The 24,292-nt window shown below is 38.5% G+C and overlaps 1 protein-coding gene across 1 annotated transcript in view; it reads left to right on the plus strand.

Moving 5' to 3' along the window:
* NWD2 (NACHT and WD repeat domain containing 2) overlaps positions 1–24,292 on the plus strand; it is a 242,161-nt gene that overhangs the window by 77,535 nt on the left and 140,334 nt on the right. The gene's annotated exons all lie outside the window — the stretch shown is intronic.

Consider the following 24,292-nt stretch of genomic DNA (forward strand, 5'->3'; position numbering starts at 1 on the left):
AAGACGCTTACTCCTTGGAAGGAAAGTTATGACCAACCTAGATAGCATAATTGAAAAGTAGAGACATTACTTTGCCAACAAAGGTCCATCTAGTCAAGGCTATGGTTTTTCCTGTGGTCATGTATGGATGTGAGAATTGGACTGTGAAGAAGGCTGAGTGCCGAAGAATTGATGCTTTTGAACTGTGGTGTTGGAGAAGACTCTTGACAGTCCCTTGGACTGCAAGGAGATCCAACCATTCTGAAGGAGATCAGCCCTGGGATTTCTTTGGTAGGAATGATGCTAAAGCTTAAACTCCAGTACTTTGGACACCTCATGTGAAGAGTTGACTCATTGGAAAAGACTCTGATGCTGGGAGGGACTGGGGGCAGGAGGAGAAGGGGACGACAGAGGATGAGATGGCTGGATGGCATCACCAACTCATGGACGTGAGTCTGAGTGAACTCCGGGAGTTGGTGATGGACAGGGAGGCCTGGCGTGCTGCGATTCATGGGGTCGCAAAGAGTCGGACACGACTGAGCAACTGAACTGAACTTAAGGTATATTCCCTTAGAAGATGCATTACTAGTACAAATTCTAAGATGCTTCAAAGAGATGAGTACAGAGAATTGGGGCAGGGGAGTCTTACTTGGCTCACCTCCTAAGCCAAACTCCAGTTCAAAATGATGTTAAGACACTGAGATGTCCGACATACATAAAGATCCAAACTGCATTCTCAAAAATATCTATGCCTATTAAACATAGACTAAATCTATTTCTGGAAATGTTTTTTGAAGTGATCAGTTGCTACTGATCCGTCCAATCACTTGTCAGTAGACTAGCACTGGGACCTGCTTCCAACAAAATGGTTTGTTTCAACATGTCAGTATTTTTCCCAGTTTGCATGGGAAATCAGCCAAAAATCTCTCTCCCTCTTTCCCGTAGAAAACATTATTTTTAACTTTTAAACACCACATGCTCTTAATTGATAGGCATTTGTATCAATGGCCACCTTCTCATTATCTGTTACACTGCCTGACTGCAGTGTTGGGGCACATTTCTCATTTCCTCTGTACCTCTGGGACAGCTTTGCATGTGGCCAGAGTGCAATACATATTTGCTAATAATTTAATTCATTAGCAGTATCTAGCAAATTCACATTTGTCCCTAAAAGCAGTCATTATGGGAGCTCTTTTGATCCCTCTTTGATGTCATCATGAGGAGTTGTTTTTTTTTTTTAAGAACAAAAATGTGAATTTAAATATAATCTTCCAATTTGCCACTTGTTGATGAACATCAGCTCTGACATGTGAATATTTCACTTTTACACTTCATATGTTGCCAAAAGGTTTGATTACCTTCCTTTCTAGCTCTGTATAGTACATTATATTAACTCCCTTTGAAGTACATTTCTCTTATACATTTGTACATTTAGTTTATTTTTATAGCCAGGCAGTAGATTGTATATATTTATAGGATAGTGTTGATAGTGTGCAATAAGAGAAATTTATATGAAGAATGAATATTTACTTTTACTAATGATAGTAAGAATTTAAAATGCTTTATTAACGCAAAAGAAATCTTCATCTATCAGTTCTTGCAAACTATGTGTTATTGGTTAGTACTTAGCAAATGTTAAGCCTGGGACACTGTTCATTAAAAAAAAAAGAAAAGATTTAGAATTCAGAAAACCAAAGGAGGCCTATCAGTGAATATTCTAAACTAATCAAAAGCACAGTAAAAGGCTTATAGGTAAATGTCAGAAGACTAGCCAAGATTGTTCCACAAGTCACAGAAAGTCTCTCCTCTCCCCTGCCCCACACCCTGAGGGGAGAGGGAGGTGGTCTGTGTTGTCAGGGAAAGTAATGGGAGGGGAGCCACAGAGCTGACCAGATCTGATGCAGTGAGACAGGTGTGAGAGCTTCCAATTTTGTTGCTGTAATAATGGCCGTTCTCCCCAGGGCTCCCACACACCGGTGAAAAAGTACATTTATGGAAGTTCAGGAATGAGTATTATGCTCTTCACAGTTTTAACTTCAGCATACCACTACCTACCAGTTGATGGCTCGCTATTTCAGAGAAATCCTTGGCACCAAAGACTACAACCTAGTATGGTATTCCCAGGACTGTCTTTTTAAAAAAATAAATAAGCCTCCCACCCTTGAGCCCCGGGTATTCATTTGTGCTCCGTAACTCTTCTCATGCTGACTTTCCATAAGGAGCAGCTTGGAGAAGACTCTTGAGAGTCCTTGGACTGCAAGGAGATCCAACCAGTCCATTCTAAAGGAGATCAGCCCTAGGTGTTCTTTGGAAGGACTGATGCTAAAGCTGAAACTCCAGTACTTTGGCCACCTCATGCGAAGAGTTGACTCATTGGAAAAGACTCTGATGCTGGGAGGGATTGGAGGCAGGAGGAGAAGGGGACGACAGAAGATGAGATGGCTGGATGGCATCTCTGACTCAATGGACGTGAGTCTGAGTGAACTCCAGGAGTTGGTGATGGACAGGGAGGCCTGGAGTGCTGCAATTCATGGGGTCACAAAGAGTCGGACACAACTGAGTGACTGAACTGAACTGAACTGAAGTAGGATGTGTCCCAGGCCCCAGATGTCCATCTCACCTTTTATTTTTAAGATAGCAGCAAACTAAGGGAGAGGGTGGACCACATTGATGAAGATGCAGCTTCTGCCTTTATCTCCATGTTTTAGATATTTCAATGAAATGGACTATGGTGACAACATTTTGCCTAGGTCAAAAAATTTCAGCTCTGATAGGACTGATTATTTTTAAGGATCTGGAGACCTACTTCATGGTTGATTGAGTATATGGGAATCACTTAAGACTCCAGAGAAAATATTCAGCAAAAATTAGTCACAGGATATTAAAATCATTGTACAGGTCTTAAAGTATTATCCAATCAGAATATTCGATAGTGTGCTCATCCTGGTAAATAACCTGCACCCTGTGTTTGATTACCTCCAATAGCAGTGGCTCTATCTTTGGATAGATAGCTCATTGGATCTGGAAAGCTCTATCAAGTCAAATCCTTATTTTTAAATTTTTTTTATTGAAACTGTCTCACTGAACCTATCTGCTGCTCCTTACTCAGTGCATCTATTTGAATAGCTTTGCCAAAAAAGAGGCAGTTTCACTATATTCCCCTTTCTTGATTCTGCATGTCTTCACTCTAATGATTTAATCCTCCCTTGTGTTACGACTTAAGCACAAAATCTGGGTCTTCCTTTGCTCTAATTATGGCTTCAGTTATCCCTACTGTATAAACAATAATTCCCATAGACTTCATCTCTTTCTCTAATTTGGCTTTCATCAGCTCCTGGATTTCCAAATGTATCTAAGGCATTTCTGGGACAACCTTCCAAACCTATAATATCCTGAATTAAATACTATCTGCTACAGCCCATGGGGTTGCAAAGAGTTGGACACGACTGAGCAATTTCCACTTTCACTTTCCCTCCCAGAACAGTTCTCCTGCCCAAAGACCATGTCTTATTTTATTGTACTACTATTTTTCTAGTCTTCCAGATTGAAAATATATTTCCTTTTTATTTTGATATACGGTCAGCCAGTCCTCATTATTCACAGATTCCATATCAGTGAATTCATCCATGGCTGAAATTTGTAACTGCTAAATGAGTCCTTGTGCTTTTCCAGTCATCCTGCACGCATGCAGATGGTTGAGATACTCAGGTCACCTGATGTGCCCAGTTCCCTGCTGAGGTTGAACAAGGGGGCGCCGTGCCTTCTTGTCTCAGCTTAATACTGCAAACAAGTGTTCTTGTCACAGTCCGTTTAGTGCCACATTTTCCAGACTTGTGTGGGGGTTTTCTTGGGGATTTTGCTATGTAAAGGGGCTCCAAACTACAGTGCTGAAGTGTGTGTGCATAGTACTCCTGAGCACAAGAGGTTTGCAGAGCATGTTTGAGAGAAAATCTATGCACTAACGAGCTTCGTTCAAACATGAGTCATGCTTCATAGAACTTTACTGCAGGTGTGAGAATGGACTGTAATTTCAGACTTACAGAAAAGTTGTAAAAGAGTACAATTAATTTCCATATACCTTCATCTGAATTCCCAAATGTTAGTACTCTATCACGTTTGCTTTATCACACCCTCCTACTCTCTCTGTGTCTCTGTGTGTGTTTACATGTGTATTCACACATATAATTTTAACATATATGTACGTGTGTATGGGCTTTCCAGGTAGCACGGGCGGTAAAGAATCTGCCTGCCAATGCAAGAGGCGCAAGAGATGCAGATTCGATCTCTGCGTTGAGAAGATACCCTGGAGTAGGAAATGGAAACCCACTCCAATATTCTTGTCTGGAAAATTCCATGGGCAGAGGAGCACAGTGGGCTACAGTCCATGGGGCCCAAAGAGTAGGACGTGACTGATAACTAAGCACACACATGTGTGTATGTAATTTTAACATACATGTATATTCTTTGCACTTAAGTGCTTCAGTGTGCATTTCCTAAAAAGGATATCTCCTTATATAACAATACAGTTATCAATTGAGAAACATGAACTCAGTCTTACCTAATCTGTAGATCCTAATCTACCACTTGCCGCAGTAAGGCTGGACCCTGGGTTGCGTTCAGCTGTCACGTCTCTATAGTCACCTTTAATTCAGTATAGTTCCTTAATCCTTGACGTTAATATATTTGAAGAGCATGCTGCAGTTATTTTGTAGAATGCCTTCAGTGTGGTTTGACGTTTCTGCATGATTAAATTGGTATTATGCTTTTTGAGCCAACCCAATTCAAAAATGATGCATTCTCCTCGGGACATTGTATCAGGAGGATTAGGATAGTGATTTGTTCCACTTCTGGTAATATTTGTTGATTGCTTGTTTAAGGTGGTGTCTGTCAGATTTCTCCTCTAAAATTATTGTTGATGCCCTCCATTCAGACCTCCCAGGAATAAACATCTGGTTAAACAGAGTTGGGTTTCTTGGCTCATGGCAACAAGTGAGAGTGCACACCATGAGGAACTGGAGGATATCTCAGTGAGGGTGTATTCCAGTGTGTTAAGAGGTTCTTATTTTCTTTTGGATCTACCTGCTCAATTGGAGAAGGAAATGGCAACCCACTCCAGTGTTCTTGCCTGGAGAATCCCAGGGACGGGGGAGCCTGGTGGGCTGCCATCTATGGGGTCGCACAGAGTCAGACACGACTGAAGCGACTTACCAGCAGCAGCAGCAGCAGCTCAGTTATTGGGGGGAGATTTTAAGGAAGTGTGGTTTTACTCTCAAGTGGGTGCTATCAAAAATGGGTGGTTTCTCTATTGGTTACAGTAATAATTTGTTTATAGGAGGCAAGAGGAATGGAGCAAAACTAAACTTGTATTTGGTAAATAAGCAGCACTCACATCAGCGGGAAGTGGGAGGTATTGATCATTTTTTGTGGTTTGGACAGTATTCTTGGTTTTGTTTTTTTTATGTGTCCACATGCATTTATGGAATGGTTCTGCCTATGTTTCACTCTAGCATGGTGACAGACCATCTAATACTGGCATTGTAATAAATTACTTACTTTCAGCAAGAGAACATGTATGTTCTCACATGTATGTGAGAACCAGATCTGTTCCTGTTCAGTAAGAGTCAGGGACTGTTTTTCTTCATGTTTATTACATTTTCTCCCTTTGAAATTAATGTAAGCACCCCTATTGAGGTAGATAGATGGATAGCCAGATGGGTGGGTGGCTGGGTGAATGAAGGTACAGATGGATGGGAAGGGAGAGAGTGCTTCCTGACAGTAGAAAGTTAATTGATAAATGTAAAAGATAATGGAAATAGAAAATCATTATTTGCCAACTGTAATAATTTAATGAAGCAGGGACCTTCAATAGATGCCCTAACTAATGGGTGAAAGCTTGAGGAATAACAGGTCATTCAGTTCAGTTCAGTCGCTCAGTCGTGTCCGACTCTTTGCGACCCCATGAATCGCGGCACGCCAGGCCTCCCTGTCCATCACCAACTCCCAGAGTTCACTCAGACTCAAACGTCCATCTAGTCGGTGATGCCATCCAGCCATCTCGTCCTCTGTCGTCCCCTTCTCCTCCTGCCCCCAATCCCTCCCAACATCAGAGTCTTTTCCAGTGAGTCAACTCTTCGCATGAGGTGGCCAAAGTACTGGAGTTTCAGCTTTAGCATCAGTCCTTCCAAAGAACACCCAGGGCTGATCTCTTTTAGAATGGACTGGTTGGATCTCCTTGCAGTCCAAGGGACTGTCAAGAGTCTTCTCCAACACCACAGTTCAAAAGCATCAGTTCTTCGGCACTCAGCTTTCTTCACAGTCCAACTCTCACATCCATACATGACCACTGGAAAAACCATAGCCTTGACTAGACAGACCTTTGTTGGCAAAGTAGTCTTAAATCATGTCTCTGCAAGATACCTGTCAATTAAAATGGACAAAAATAGTTATTTTTTAAAGTAGAGAAATTGTAATCACTCTGATGTGATGGTGGTGGTGATGCAACCAACTTTTACTGAGACATTACTGTATGAGAAGTACTTTATATTGATTTAATCTCAGTAAGGTAGGTAGTATGGACATTCTCTAAGGTTTTTAAAGGCTTATGGTCCAGCTCTAGGACATGCATGTTGTTTAACCAAGCCAGTAATCAAACCCATGATTCCTCTTAACAGCCATACTATGACAGCTCCCTCTCACATGTATAAAATCTGTCACTCCATTTCACTTAAAATGTCTCTCCTTTGCACCCTTTCTTTTACTGTTGTAATAAAGATGTGAGTTCACCTTACCTTGTGTATGGGTTACTGTGGCTCTTTTGGGGCAATCCTCCCTGTTCCCATTTCTTTTTTGTCAGATCTGCCATTAGGGAATGTATCCCTTTGTACCTTCCCATAAGATCACATGTATCATGTCAGCAGATACTTCATCAGATCCAGACTCCTCATTTTCAAGACCCTCAGTAAGTTGCTGCCAGTACCATAACTTGTTTCCCTGTCCCATTAGGAAGTTTTGTTCTCAGACTCCTGCCTCTTTCTATAATAGGCTCCAGGTCTTCTTCTGCATCAGGAAAGCTCTCTTTTCTACCCTGCTCTTTTTTCTGAATTCTACTCATTTTCAAGTCATAACTTTTCTAAAACATTTCCCCAATTTGGGCCTATAAATTAACCTGGTGTCTAGAATGTGTTCCACTCAGTTTAATATGGAACAATTTTCTGTTTTCTACAGGTACCTTAGTTTTGACTCTTATCTAAAGCAGGGTTCTTTGCACTGGGGACCGAGCAGTGTTTCCTTTGGTTCCCTGATGCCCAGGTGAGTGTTGGGTACACAGTAGAGTCTGGACAAATGGAGGACTGACTGATGAATTACTCTAAACAGACAGGTCAGCCAGGTGCAGGGAAACGTCTGTCAGTAAGGGACAGCTGCATTGTAGACCTAGTATGAAAGCGTTTTTCCTGTAGTTGACTGAAAAGAATGATGAATTGCTTCGGTTCTGCATATTCTGCCATATGTATTCTTTCCTTTCCCATTTGATGAAAAGAAATAATTGCTGTTATCCCCCAGACTCCCAGCACACAAAGAAACAGCAAAAGACTAATATTTATAGACTAATTATATGTAACCCCTGTAGAATCCACCTGCAATGCAGGAGGCCTGGGTTCAGTTCCTAGGTCGGGAAGATCCCCTGGAGAAGGAAATGGCAATTCATGCCAGTATTCTTGCCTGGGAAGTCCCATGGACAGAGGAGCCTGGTGGGCTACAGTTTATGGGTCACAAGAGTTGTATACAACTTAGCAACTAAACAAAAACCGCCACCTGTACATTGCACAACAAACTACACGACCTGATGCTCCTCTAACACATCACACGCTTCTTAAATTTTCCTTGTTTTCCTCGTGCTGCTACTCTTCTAGAAAATATTTCTTCCTTTCTACCTAAGAAAAATTTTATCTATATTTCAGGTCTTAATTACCTTCTCTGGTAAACTTTCCTCGATATTAGACAAATTAATTACTCCTATCTTTCTGCCCCAGTAGCATTTTTCCTATCCCTCTATTCTAGAATTTGCTCTGCATTACTGGGAATCCCATTCTTAGCTGACTGCTGTCTGGCCCCAATATACTGTGAATGCTGGGGGCAGGGATGTGCCTTGTGTGTCTTTTATTTTGGAAGAAACACTATAGCAACCAATAAATTTTAATGTGACAGGCACTTGTTGAGAACTATATGTGAATGAAGTCATACTAGTGGAGTGTGAAATTCCAATTATATTTGAATGAGGAGATCTGAGATGCCACTTATAGTTCTTACTGCGTGTTATTTAAATAGACTTTAACATGAAAGGAAGAGAATAATTAAAGATGAATTATGCTAATTTGAAGAAATTTGCTCTCAAAATTTAAAAGAAATCTAAAATTCCAAAGTTACCAATTTTGCAGTAACTTCACTTATTATGATTCACTTTGTAATAAAAACGAACTGTTTTTGAAAGGAAAAATATTATATTAAAACACAAAGAAGTATTTAATATCATTCAATAGTATGCATGGCTGTAACATTAATATCTAGTTGCATGATGACCTTACAAATATTAACAAGCAGAATGAACAAAGAATAAAGACACTCAAAACATCATTATTCTCCAGAAAACATGAGGAACTAAGATTTTAATTCTCATCCTGCTAGTTTTATCCGTGGATGGACGTGCTGTCAGTATGCACTGCTAGCCTGTCACATCTGTGCTTATCTGGGGCTGTTTTCTGGGTCCACACCAGGGGACTGCAGGTAGCTTGGTGCTGCTCATCAGTGTGGAGTGGATGGAACAGGGTGGCAGCCTTGAGGAGTATGTTCATGTTCAGTCGCATCCGACTCTTTGCAACCCCATGGACTATAGTCCTCCAGGCTTCTCTGTCTAAGGGATTCTCCAGGCAAAAATACTGGAGTGGGTTTCCTTGCCCTCCTCCAGGGGATCTTCCCAACCTGGGGCTCAAACTCCCATCTACCTGCATCTCCTGCATCGCAGGCAGATTCATTACCCAGTGAGCTGCTGTAAGTGACATATAGCATTATCAGTTTCATATATATATAACAGTTTATTGTTTTATTTACCTAGAAGTGGAATTGCTGGGTCATATGGTAGTTCTGTTTTTAATTTTTCGAGACTTTCATATTGTTTTCCCTAGTGGCGATACCAGTTTACTTTCCCACCAACAGGGCGTGAAGTTTCTTTTTTCTACACATTCTCACCAACGCTTGCAATTTCTTACCATTTTGACAAAAGCCATTCTGACAGGTGTGAGATGATTTTCTCACTGTGGTTTTGATTTTCATTTCCCTGATGATTAGTGATGTTGAGCATCTTTTCATGTGCCTCTTGGCCATCTGTATGTCTTCTTTAGAAAAATGTCTGTTTAGATCCTCTGCCCATTTCTCAATTGAATTGTTTGTTCTTTTGTTGGTTGAGCCATATGAGTTCTTTGTATAGTTTGAAGATTAACCCCTTATTGGGTATATGATTTGCAAATACCCTCTCTCTTTTTCTTTTGTCGTTGTTTTTCTTTGCTGTGCTGAAGATTTTTAGTTTGACGTAGCAACTAATTTATTTTTAGGCTTAGCTATGTATTTACTAGTTTATTTGCATACCAATACTTCTTGCATCTCAAATTTTTGTCTACTTGAAATAAATCCTCTATAATTTCTTTCTAAAGAAATAAGGCACAGAATAGAGAACCCAGAAATGAACCAACATTTATATGGGCAATTAATCTATAGCACAGAAGGGAAGAATGTACAGTTGGTAAAAGACATCCTCTTCAATAAATGGTTTTGGGAAAACTGGACAGCTACATGCAAAAGAATCGAATTGGACTACTCTCTTACACCATACACAAAAATAAATTCTAAATAGATTAAAGACTTGATTGTAAGACCTGAAACCATAAAGCGTACAGAAGAAAATATAGGCAGTAATTCTTTCACACCGATCTTAGTAATTTTTTTTAATATGTTGCCTTAGTCAAGTGAAACAAAAGCAGAAAAAAATGAGAGTACATCAAGCTAAAAATCTTTTGAACAGCAAAGGAAGCTATCAACAAAATGAAAAGGCTGCCTACTAAATGGGAAGAGATATTTATCAACAGTAGCTGACAAGGGGTTTATATCCAGAATCTACAAAATACTCTGACAACTCAACATCAAAAAACAATCTGATTGAAAATGGGAAAAGGAACTGAATAGACATTTTTCAAAAGAAGAAATACAGATGGACAACAGACACATGAAAAGATATTCAACATCACTAATCATCAAGGAAATACAAAACAAAACCACAATGAGATATCACCTCATACCTGTCAGAATGGCTATTATAAAAAAGACAAGTGTTGGTGAGGATGTGAAGGAAAGGGGACACTTGTGCACTGTTGGTGGGTATATAAATTGCTGCAGCCACTAGGGAAAACAGTATGGAATTTCCTCAAAAAATTAAAAATGGAACAATCTTATGATCCAGAAATTTCACTGCTGGCTATTTTATCCAAAGAAAATGAAAACACTAATTAGAAAAGATCTGTGTACCCCTGTACCCATTGCAGCATTACTTATAGTAAGCAAGATATGAAAGCAAACCAAGCACCCATCAATAGATAAATGGATAAAAATGATGTGATATATATATATATATATATTTAAATATTAATCAGCCATAAAAAAGAATGAAACCTTGCCATTTGCAACAACCTGGGTAGACATACAGGGCATATGCTAATTAAAATAAGTCAGAGAAAGACAAATGCTTTTAATTTCACTTACAATGTGGCATCTGAGAAAACAAATGAACAGAAACAAAACATCTGAGAAACAAAACAAACTAAACAGAAACAGTTACAGATACAGAAAAGAAACAGGTGCTTGCTAGAGAGGAGTGGTGTAGGGAGAGGAAAGAAATAGGTGAGTGGGATTAAAAGGTACAAACTTACAGTTGCAAAATAAGTGAGCCACAAATATGAAATGTACAGTGTGGGGAATATCGTCAGAAATTATGTAATATCTGTATGGTGATGTATCGTAAATACTTAGGTAGTGATCAAATTGCCAACATCCTCTGGATCATCGAAAAAACAAGAGAGTTCCAGGAAAAAACACCTACTTTTGCTTTATTGACTATGCCAAAGCTTTTGACTACGTGGATCACAATAAACTGTGGAAAATCCTTAAAGAGCTGGGAATACCAGACCACCTGACCTGCCTCCTGAGAAATCTGTATGCAGGTCAAGAAGCAACAGCTAGAACTGGACATGGAACAACAGACTGGTTCCAAATAGGAAAAGGAGTACATGAAGGCTGTATATTGTCACCCTGCTTATTTAACATACATGTAGACTACATCATGAGAAATGCTGGATTCGATGAAGCACAAGCTGGAATCATGATTGCTGGGAGAAATATCAATAACCTCGGATATGCAGATGACACCACCCTTATGGCAGAAAGTGAAGAAGAACTGAAGAGCCTCTTGATGAAAGTGAAAGAGGAGAGTGAAAAAGTTGACTTACCATTCAGAAAACTAAAATCATGGCATCTGGTCCCATCACTTCATGGCAAATAGATGGGGAAACAGTGGAAACACTAGAGAGACTTTATTTTTGGGGCTCCAAAATCACTGCAGATGGTGATTGCAGCCATGAAATTAAAAGACACTTGCTCCTTAAAAGGAAAGCTATGACCAACCTAGATAGCATATTAAAAAGCAGAGACAATACTTTACCAACAAAGGTCCATCTAGTCAAGGCTATGGTTTTTCCAGTAGTCATATATGGATGTGAGTTGGACTATAAAGAAAGCTGAGCACCGAAGAACTGATGCTTTTGAACTGTGGTGCTGGAGAAGACTCTTGAGAATCCCTTGGACTGCAAGGAGATCCAACCAGTCAATCCTAAAGGAAATCAGTCCTGAATATTCCTTGGAAAGACTGATGCTGAAGCTGAAACTCCAATACTTTTGCCACCTGATGCGAAGAACCAACTTATTGGAAAAGACCCTGATGCTGGGGAAGATTGAAGGTAGGAGGAGAAGGGGATGACAGAGGATGAGATGGTTGGATGGCTTCACTGATGTAATGAACATGAGTTTGAGTAGGCTCCGGGAGTTGGTGATGGACAGGGAAGCCTGGTGTGCTGAAGTCCATGGGGTTGCAAAGAGTCAGACACAACTGAGCAACTGAACTGGGCTGAGTGATCATTTTGAAATGATATAGAAAAAAAATCACAGTTTTGTGTATCTGAAACTAACATGGTGTTGTATGTCTGTTATATGTCAAGTATACAAACTCATAGAAAAAGAGACCAAATTTGTGGTTATCAGAGGCAGGGGTGGGTGAGCAATAGATGAAAATGGTCAATATGTACAAATTTCTAAGATAAATAAGTACTAGGGATGTAATATACAACATGATAAATATAATTAGCACTTTATATGTGAAAGTTAGGGTAAATTGAAAGTTGTCATCACACACAAATTTTTTAGATTTATTTTTGAATTTATATAAGATAATGGGTGTTCATTAAATGTACTGTGAAAAGTCCAGTCCTTATTCTGTACACCTTAAACCTGTACATTGTGTGTGTGCTCAGTCATGTCTGGCTCTTTGCAACCCATGGATTATAGCCCGCCCATCTCCTCTGTCCATGGGATTATCCAGGCAAGAATACTGCAGTGAGTTGCCATTTCCTCCTCCAGGGGATCTTCCCAACCCAGGGATCAAACCCACATCTCTTCTGTCTCCTGCATTGACAGGTGGATTCTTTATGGCTGAGCCACTTGGGAAGCCCAAACCAATACATAACTGTATGTCAATTGTGGTATGTCAATTATATCACAATAAAACTGGGGAAAAAATAAAATAATTGATAGAAAAAAAAGGAAGGAAACTCACTTTTTGCTTTTCTAAAAATATTTTCTTTGCCCCTTTTGTTTGAAAGATTACTTTGCTGCCTATTTAATTCTAGGCTGACCGTTGCTTTTTATTTCAGCCTAGTAAAGATAATGTTCCAATCTTTGGCTTCTGTTGGTGGTGCCATGTCAGTTGAAAGTATAATTGTCATTATGTTGTAGGTTATCTGTCCTTTTTTTTCTCGAGCTTTTTTTAAAATCCTCTCTTTTGGTGTTCTTCATTTTCACCATAAAATACAACTTCTATATTTGTGTGTAATTCTTTATTAATGTCTGGAATTTGTTGGCCTTGCTAAAGATGAGGACTGGAATCTTTCAACAAATTTGGGGAAATATTTAGCCATTATTTATTCGAGTACTGCCTCTTTCTAAGCTCTCTTCTCCATCCTTCTGGAGCTTGAAAGATGAATGTTAGATTTTACTGTATTATCTGAATCTGTCAACTTTCCAGATTTTTTTCGTTTCTTTCTACTATATTCTGGATAATTTGTTCCCATCTGTCTTTCTGTTCACTTAGTCTTTTTCAGCTACTTAACAATTCCACTGAGTTTTAATTTAAATTATTTTTTTTTTATTTCTAGAGGTACTGCTGTATTATTCTAAAAGACTGCTTTATTGATTTTTATGTGTGCTTCTTGTTCCTGTTGTTTTATTCAATTCTAACTTTCATTTCTTTAAGCACCTACATTCCAGATAATTCAGTAATTTTTCTGTGTGGATGTGTTTTAGCTATTTTTTTTGTTTGTTTGTTTCAGCTGGTTCTAACTCATGGTGCCTTGTTTTCTTGTGTGTTTATTGATTTGTGTGTGTGTGTGTGTGCCTGTGCACATGTGGCTTAATATTCTTTGAAACTTTTAATTTGCTGAAATTCATTAACGCCTCATTAGAGATTATGCTTCTGGAGCACCAGGGGTCACTACCAAAGCAGGACAGTTTTTTTTTTTGTTTGTTTTTTGTTTTTTAGCATTAATAAGAGATTTTAATCAAGAGGGTAAGGGAACCAAACAAACCTTAGTCTTATGCTTCTATTCAAAGACACTCAAAACTATTTTTTTCCTCCCTGTCCTTTCTAACTGCAACTTTATTTGTGACCATGTAATAAATGCCAGTTTAAAATCTTTGTTTTTTGAGAAGTTTAAACCTTTTTTAAAAATATTAAACAACCAGGCTAGGGGGAAAAGTACTCAATAGGTACTTTACTTATATCAATTGAGCTAATATTTCAGTACAATGTAACTATACAGAATATATACAATGCACATATATTATATATTCACAAAGCAAACACTATAGGCTCAGAACAGATTTGAAAAAAACATGATATTCACATCAATTACAACAACTCTAAAAATGATTGTAACATTGAAATGGCCCTTAGTATACAAAAAAGTCACACACACACAAACATATATATATATATATATATATATAGTCACCAAGAACTCTGGTTCCTGTAGAATACTAATAGCCAGATACTAGTTTATAAAATGCAAAGTTTCAACATCATATATATTTTTAATAAACAAAATGCAAAACCATTTTAAAATAAATTATAGGCTTGATATTTGCCAGACTTTAAATAAGATTAATTTGCACTGCTGATCTACAAGAGGCCAAGCTCATGACTACAAATATCAAGGAGATTGTTTTTTCTGCCAAGTGCAAATGATATGGCAGCACATTTTCCTGGTGATGAAGATTTATTTCTGATTGACTCTCACACTGAAGATCTTGACTCTTTGAGGTCATGGCCTTTTACAAGGGTTTCCTGATAGACTCATCACTTTGGGGCTCTATGTTTTGTGACCAGTGTACCCTGACCCACAGAAGACAAAAATCAACACTAGAGATCACCAGGATTTAGTGGAAAATAGCCAAAAGCTGGCCTTGAAGAATCCTTATTTTCTGAGATTACTGCTTTCACTGTGTTTTGGGCATTGCTTGGTTTTATTCAAAGTATGTGACATGTTTTAAAAGATACATTTTTAAATATTTGTATGCCATATTTGGGTCGTCTTAGTGTCATATTTGTGCAGGTTTCTTTTCCTCAATATTACCAGAAACAAGCCCAGCATTGTTATCTTTTATAGTTTACCCTTTTTTCCTAAAATGTATTGAAGTGTAGCAATAATACAGCTATTGAAGTTCTACTGGGAACTTTTAAGAGTATTTGGATAAACTGGTGGTATTTTTTAAATTTCATTTTAACTATGGCTTTCCCTAAAGCTTTGAAAAATATCTTGAAAATTTGATCATTTTTTAAGAAATACAGTGTGGGACAAGTTCATGATTGTTGTAGCTACTTTACTATTAATCTTTTAGTGCTGAAAATTCTCATAAGTAATAAAAAAAAATGCTTTAATCTTCGATTCCCCAAATTATTTGCTAGAATAATTGCAGTGCTTATTGAGCATTTACCACATGCCAGGTGTTGTTGAAAGATTCCATCCTAATCTTGACAACAACCTCATAAGCTTGATGCTAGTAATTTTCATTCCATATGACAAATGAAAAAAATGAGACTTAACAATTTGCCTGAGATCACACAGCTAGCAGGTGAAGGAGCTGGGATTCAGACACGGGGAGTTTGGTTCTAGAACCACGCTCAGTCCCTCTGTCTTCCCTGTTTGATACCAGTTGGTATACTTAGATTGAGTAATGAGCAAGATTGACTAGGGTATGCTTTAAAACTTCATTTAAATAATGGCAATGACAACATAATTGCAGAATATGCTGGAATTTTGATAGGGACTGTGTTGGGTCTGCAGATCACTTTGGAGAATCTCAAGCCTGTATTTGGTGAGGGTTGCCATTCTAGTAATATTGAGCCTTCCCATCCATAAACATGAAATGTCTCTCTCTCCTTTCAGATCTTTCTCTCAGCAAGGTCTTGCACTTTACAATGTATGTCTTGCATTGTTTTTGTTAAATTTCTTTCAGTGTTTTATTATTTTAATGCCATTGTAAATGCAGTTTTTCTGTTTCATTTCTGAATTGTTTGTTGTGAATATAAAGAAATACTGTTGTAGTCTATCCAGTGACCTTATTGAAATCATTTATTAGTTATTATAATTTTTCTCTGGATTTCTCAGGATTTTCTACATATAAGACCATGTTGTCTGAAAATACATTTTCTTTCCTTTTCAATCTCAGTTTGGTTCAGTTGCTCAGTCGTATCTGACTTTTTGTGACCCCATGGACTTCAGCATGCTAGGTGCCTTTATTTTTCATTTGTTCTTCACTACACTGATTACAACCTCTAGTAAAATGTTGAATAGAAGTGATAATGTGTTCCTGATCACAACTGGAAAATATTCAGTCTTAAGCTGTGAAGCATAGTGCTAATTGTAAGGTTCTGTATAGGTAGCCTTTATCAGAATCAAGAAATGCCTTTCTGTTTTGCATGGCTGAGTTTTTATCCTGAATGGGTATTCGATTTTGGCAAATGTCTGGTTTGGGGTTTAGGATCATATAGACTTAATAAGTTGAAGTGTTCCTTCTACTCTATTTTCTGAAAGTGTAAGGGAGTATTTCTTTACATATTGTTATAATTTATCAGTTAAATTCTCTGGGCTGGTGATTTTCTTTGGGAAAATTTTTAATAACTAATTCAGATTTTTTAATTTGTTTTAGATTTCTTCATATTTTCTTTTCCTTGAGTCAGTTTCAAGAATTTCTGCTTGCAGAATTTGGTCATTTCAACCAGGTTTTCTGATTTATTAGAAATAAAGTTATTGTTCATAATTTTATGCCCTTATAACTTTTTAAAATTTCTGTAGCATCTTTGTGCTATATTTCATTCCAAATTATGATAGTTTGCCTTCTTTTTTCTTAATCAACCTAGCTAGAAGTTTGTAAAATTGTACTATGCATTCAGAGAGCTAACTTTTGGCTTTATTGGTTATATGGGATTTTTTTCCCCTATTTTCTATTTCATTGATTTTGACTCTGTATTTTCCTCCTTCAGTTTTTGATTAAATTTGTTCTCTTTCAAGTTTTTTTTTTTTCTTCTAGTTTTATTGACATAAAGTTGACAATACAGCACAGTATAAGTTTAAGGCATATAGCATAATTATTTTATTTATATCATGAAATAATTACTACAGTAAGTTTAGTGAATATCCATCATCTAATATAGATACAGAGTTAAAGATCAAAAACTGTTTTTGTGCATGTGATGAGAACTCTTAGGATTTACTCTCTTAACTTTTATATATAACATATAACAGTGTTGAATATCTTTATTATGTTGTACATTACATCTCTAGTACTTCTCTGTCTTGGAGTCTGTAGCACTTTGGACTACCTTCACCTACCACCTCCATCTACCCCATCTCTGGTAACCACAAATCTGATCTCTTTTTCTGTGAATTTGTTTGTATGTTTGTTTTTGAAATATAATCGACCTGCGACACTGTCAGTTCTTATTACACCATAGTGATTTTTTTCTGTACATCTGAGAATGATCACCGCAATGTCTAGTTGTGGTATGTCACCACAAAGACATTATTTAGTTATTAACTATATTCCTTACACTGTATACTTCATACTCATGACTCATTTATTTTGTAGCTGGAAGTTTGTACCTCTTTAATCTCGCTCACCTATTTCTCACCCCCTCCCCGCCATCCCATCTCCTCTGACAATCACCTGTTTGTTCCTGGTATCTTTAACTCTTTCTGATTTGTTGTGTTTGTTCATTTGTTTTGTCTTTTAGATTCTGTATATAAGTGAAATCACATAGTATTTGTCTTTATCTGACTTATTTCACTTAGCATAATACCCTGTAGATCCATCCATATTGTTGCAAATGACAAGATTTCATTCTTTTTTATGGCTGAGTAATATTCCATTGTATATATGTATACCACATCTTTTTATCCATTCATCTACGAATGGACATTAGGTCAATTCATATCTTAGATATTATAAATAATGTGTCAATGAACATAGGGGTTCATATATCTTTTCTAAATAGTGTTTGAGTATTTTGAAAAATACCCAGTAGTGGAATTGCCGGATCACATAGTAGTTCTATTTAATTCTCTGGGGAATCTCCATAGGGTTTTCCATAGTGGCTGCACCAATTTACATTCACCCCAATAGTGCATGAGGGTTCCCCTTTCTTTACATCCTTGCCAGCAGTTACTTTGTTGCCTTTCTGGTAATAGCCATTCTGACAGGTGTGAGGTAACATTTCATTGTGGTTCTGATTTGCATTTCTCTAAGAACTGGACATGGAACAACAGACTAGTTCCAAATAGGAAAAGGAGTACGTCAAGGCTGTATATTGTCACCCTGCTTATTTGACTTATACACAGAGTACATCATGAGAAATGCTGGGCTGGAAGAAGCACAAGCTGGAATCAAGATTGCCGGGAGAAATATCAATAACCTCAGATATGCAGATGACACCACCCTTATGGCAGAAAGTGAAGAGGAACTCAAAAGCCTCTTGATGAAGGTGAAAGAGGAGAGTGAAAAAGTTGCCTTAAAGCTCAACATTCAGAAAACGAAGATCATGGCATCTGGTCCCATCACTTCATGGGAATTAGATGGGGAAAGAGTGGAAACAGTGTCAGACTTTATTTTTTGGGACTCCAAAATCACTGCAGATGGTGATTGCAGCCATGAAATTAAAAGACGCTTACTCCTTGGAAGAAAAGTTATGACCAACCTAGATAGCATATTGAAAAGCAGAGACATTACTTTGCCAACAAAGGTCCATCTAGTCAAGGCTATGGTTTTTCCAGTGGTCATGTATGGATGTGAGAGTTACACTGTGAAGAAAGCTGAGTGCCGAAGAATTGATGCTTTTGAACTGTGATGTTAGAGAAAACTCTTGAGAGTCCCTTGAACTGCAAGGAGATCCAACCAGTCCATTCTAAAGGAGATCAGCCCTGGGATTTCTTTGGAAGGAATGATGCTCAAGCTGAAACTCCAATACTTTGGCCACCTCATGCAAAGAGTTGACTCATTGGAAAAGACTCTGATGCTGGGAGGGATTGGGGGCAGGAGAAGGGGACGACAGAGGATGAGATGGCTGGATGGCACCACTGACTCGATGGACATGAGTTTGGGTGAACTCTGGGAGTTGGTGATGGACGGGGAGGCCTGGCATGCTGCAGTTCTTGGGGACACAAAGAGTCGGACACAACTGAGCGACTGAACTGAACTGAATAATCAGTGGTATTGAGTGTCTTTTTCTGTGCCTATTGGCCATATTTAATGTCTTCTTTCTTTCATCTTTTTCTGGTTTCTTAAGGTAGAATCCTAAATTATCAGTTTGAGATCTTTCATTCCTGCTGTAGGTATTCAAAAGTATAGATTTCTCTCTAGCCATTGCTTTAGTTGCATTTCTTAACTTTTGACCTAGATTTTCATTTCATTAAGTGCAAAACATGCCAAGTTTAGTGCAGAGTGTCTTAATCTGTCCCAGCTTTTACTTTTCCACCAGGCCTTCTCATGTTTCTATGCTCCATGTAAGAGGCTCAAAGTCAGCCTGAAGCACGTGGATAGCTTTTGATCTTTTATGTCTGTGAGTAGCCTTCTTCAGCCAGGAATTTTCAGAGAGCTTATCAAGACTGTCTTATGGCTGTTTATTTCACTGATTTCCTTGTAAAATTTGAATGAAGCCACAGGCTAGCTGAGCCACCGGGCTTCCCCGTTTGTCTGCTTCTGAGACTGCTACTACTGCTAACGGCGCTCATGGGCATGGAGTTTTCCCTTGCTCAGCTGCATATCAGGTGAGCTTTCTGTGACAGTGAAGATGCTGATGTTCATAGCTTGACCCTCTCTGACATGGAGTCTAAGAAAGGGAGTGGTTAAGGAGGGATGGGAGAAACCCCATGCAAGAATCTGACAGACTCCACTGTTCTTATCTGAATAACTTATCTGAAGTTCAGTTACTTTTGATTAATAATCACATCCCAATTTGTTTTATGCCCTTGGTCTTTGGTTAATTTACATTAAAATGCTTCTTTTCATAATTTTGTCCAGTTTCATTATTGCTAATTAGAAAGAGTATTTGCTAAGTAAACTCCTTATTATGCCATACTTTGTCATTATTTTCTGACATCACCCCAGATTCACACATTGCTGTTAATCCTATTAACATAGTCAACTATTAATTTAAGATAAAGTTGAATTTTCATTTATGTTAACTTTATGGAGATAAAATAGTTTTTGAGTTTAATTAATGTTTTAATTATAGTAGCATCTATTTTCCCTTTAATTTATTGAGTCCTAGCTATGTGCTGCAGAGAAGGCAATGGCACCCCACTCCAGTACTCTTGCCTGGAAAATCCCATGGACGGAGGAGCCTGGTAGGCTGCAGTCCATGGGGTTGCTAAGAGTTGGACACAACTGAGTGACTTCACTTTCACTTTTCACTTTCATGCATTGGAGAAGGAAATGGCAACCCACTCCAGTGTTCTTGCCTGGAGAATCCCAAGGATGGCAGAGCCTGGTGGGCTGCTGTCTATGGGGTCGCAGAGTCGGATACGACTGAAGTGACTTAGCAGCAGCAGCAGCAGCTATGTGCTGGGGTCTACTCTATTTTCTGTGATATAAAGATGTATGAGGATGTCTCTGCCTTTCATGAATTCACAAGTTTAATGGGGGAGACAGACTAAAAATAAATTACAAATATTATAATAAAGCATAATGCATGGTGTTATATAGGGGTGAGCAAAGTGCTCTGAGGTGACCAGGATATGCTTGTCTCTAGCCAGTAAGAGTTCACAAATTGTGGTGCTTTTGACTGGGACTCAGGAGGGTCTGAGTCTGCCAAACAATGGGATGCAGTAAATAGGGAATTCTGAGCATGGAAAGCAGTATGTGTAAAGACAAGGTTCAAGTAATATCTGAAAAATACTCTGGAGGGTGCATGGTAAACAGTGGTAGAAGATGAAACTTAGGTCAGAGATACATTTACATCTGCTGAACATTCTGGCCTTCACCCTCTAGGCCAACAGATGCCAGTCAAGGCTTTTAGTGATCAAATTAGTTTTTACTTTTGTTTTGTCTTAGCATGTATCTCCAGCAGTTCTGTGGAGCATAAGACTGCAATGAGGAGAGACAAGTAACAGATCAATGAGACTGGAGACTTTTGGACTCTTAGAGTTGAGATGATGAGTACATAAATAGAGATTATTAGAAAAAAAAGCATAGCCAGATTCAGAGATGGTTATGATGAAATTGACAGGATTTAGTGACATTGAAATGAGGAACAGTAAGGGTAACTGGTTGGGCACAGAAGACTTGGAGGGCATGGGGATGAGGCAGCCTCTGGGAAGCCACCAAACAGGAAATCAACCCAGACCGAAGTCAGATAGGATGTTCAGTGTTTACTGGCTAAGGGGCCAGGAAAAGGGGGGAGGATCCAGGCAAGAAGAGATGTAGGGAAACTTGGGAAACCGGGCTGGAATGACAGCTGCAAGTAGATCCCAAATAAGTTTTCTGAGCTGCCAAGAGGGAAGTGACTTCACCTAAGGTCCATCCCCTTAAGTGTGGGTAGTGGGGGCGGTAAAGAAGTTCCAATCCAACATGGTCAGTTTGACACTCTTATTTTTAATAAAAACTTGGAATTAATCTAAACCCTACTTGAAATAGGATAATGATATTGACTGATCATTCTCCCTCAACTAGTATTCCTCCTGAAGGTAATTCAGATACTGCACAGAGACCATCATTAATTCTGAAATCAGAGAGGAATTATTCAGAAAGCAACTCTTTGTAAACCTCTATAGTGCTACTAAAGTGTTTTACATCTTTTCAAAGGTGGGCAGATACAAATGGACACAATGATGGTGAAGAATAAATGATTACATACTTTGTCTTGATCTACACTTTTTAAGAGGTCCCTTTTTATGGGCAACATTCTGTGAGTTAATTTTTCCTGTCCATGACATTCTAGTGTTTTTTTAATTGCTAACCATCCGGATTTGCTGTCAGTATGAATCAGGTTTTTTGTATAATTAAGCCAGCTTATCTGTCACCCAACATAATGAATCCATTCTATTTTAATTACTTTTCCATTTCCAGAACCAGTCATCCTGTATTAATACAAATATAGGAAAATCTGAGTCACTTTTGTACTATAAGTAATAACACAGAATGTCTATCATACACTTACCTCACATTTTTAGAAACATTCAACATAATTTGATAAAATATTAGTATTTTGCCAGAAACACAGAAACCAGGAAAGACATCAGTATTTTAGTTCATTCACTCTCTTCATGAAGCAGACTTTGTAAACCCTATAATTTATTTCCCGGAATTTCACAGTGTTGATTCTATATCCAACCAATGACACATTGTAATGTATGAAGCCTTTCTGTTTCCGAGGTAATTTCAGAGAAGCATTGTCTGTCAGCTCAGTTTTATCGCTTGTCCTTTTGCGGGTTTTTGTTTGTTTTTTTTTTTTCATTTACTCCTTCCTTAACTGAGCATGATTCTCGTCACTGGGGATGCAGCAGTGAAAGAGACAGGAAAAGGTTCTGAGTCCCATTGAACTCACGTGGCAGGTGGGAGAGACAGATGGTAAACAGCTGTCACCAATAGTGATGAGTAATGTGCAGAGAATTTGAAGAAGGTAGTGTGATAGAGAGGGCTTCTGTAGCTGGAGGGCTCAGGGGAGACCTCTCTGAGGAGGTGGCATTAAAGCTGACACTTGACTGACAGGAGATGCCATGAGATGATCATGGGATTGAGCATTCCAGGAGGAAGTCATGGCTAGAGCAAAGGTCACGAGTGAAAATGTAATCCAGAAACCAAATGAACACCAGTGCTGCTGGAGTGACGTGAACTAGACAAGTGGTAAGAAATGGGCTTAGGGAGGGAGAGGACATTCAAGGTAAGGCTTGGGGATTTTGTCTCAAGTTCCATGAAGAGATCCTGGAGGATTTTAAATGAGAGAGTGATGTGATCAGATTTGTTCTTACAAGATTGGGCTGGCTGCTCTGTGGAGAATAGATGGATGGAGGCAAGTATGGAAACAGCAAGATAAGGTTCAACTGAGAGATGAGCTTGGCTTGCATCAGAGGTAAAGAGAAGTAGATAACTCAGATTTTTTGTTTCATAAGTATCAGGACTTTGGCATCCCTTAATCATTCAGGGAAATTATTGCACTTGTCATTTTCAAATATTCTTTGCACAGTTACATATTTTCCATGGCTAGAGCAAAGTGTGACATTTAGCTCTCTAGATTCAAATCCAAGTTCTCCAACTTAGTGGTCATATGACTTCAAGCATGTCTCTTAACCGCTTTATATTTGTTTCATCTAATATAAAAAATGGACTAGTAATCTTACCTATTTCATTGTTGACAGAAGTGACTAAGAAAATGCACATAAAAATACTTAGCACACTACTAGTCTACAGTAAGAACTCAATGAATGTTAGTAATTAGATACTGGATTTCTGCCTTAGCCTTCTTACTAAGACACATTTAGGTCTCAGTACCCAGGAATAAAATTTACAGTAATAACAATTTTAAGAAGCAGATTTCTGCTCTTCATTTCATAATTTTTTCATGTATTATTAGGATACAGTTTTTTAATATCTTACCAGTAATCTTTATTTAATATACTCCCAGATTTCACATCAGGTAATACTTCATTTTTAAAGTGACTTTTTGTTACCTGGGTTTTGAACATCTGTAGCCTTTTAGAGAGATTGAATATTATCAGTTTTACTGCAGAGTTCGTGTTTTCAACCCTTAAAACAGGGTCAAGGAGGATGGGCATGTGATGCCAAGATTATGTAAATCATGTGAAAGCTTAGTTCCCCGCCCCCACCGGTGCCATAACAGCACCTGGTCACTGTTCGGGTGTGCCCTGCTCAAGTGTGGTCCTCCCGCTTATCCTGTGGACTTAGGTCCATGTTGGATCCGTGGTGGGAAAAGACCCTACTTGTTTGGATCACAGAGTAATCTCAAAGACCTTGTATAGAATCTTTGGTTCCCTTGTAAACACTGGTTCCTGTCACTCTGTTGAGCTGCCGCTGCATCTCAGACTCTCAGGACTGGTTGTTTGCCTCTCAAAACAGGCTTGAGAACAGTAGGAAAGTAGAGTAGCTCAATGTGGCATATGGTTGAGTTTGTATGCACAGATGTTGTTAGAGAATAACAAGGACAGTCTTTTAAATTGGCTCCTCAGTTATAAATGTGGCATGCAGATGTTTCATGGTTATGGCTGGGATTGAGGTACATTTAGCAAATGGTCCTTTTCATGAGGTAACACATTAACCTAATTTTGAAAAGCTCTGATTCTCATCTCCATCTGAAGTTACTTGGAGAGGGCAAGTCAGTCTGTGCTGTAAGCATCTTATAGCATCATCCCTGATATGGAGCATCATCCAGCAC

This window comes from Bos indicus x Bos taurus, chromosome 6, assembly GCF_003369695.1.
Source record: "Bos indicus x Bos taurus breed Angus x Brahman F1 hybrid chromosome 6, Bos_hybrid_MaternalHap_v2.0, whole genome shotgun sequence".
In the NCBI taxonomy this organism is placed as follows: domain Eukaryota; kingdom Metazoa; phylum Chordata; class Mammalia; order Artiodactyla; family Bovidae; genus Bos; species Bos indicus x Bos taurus.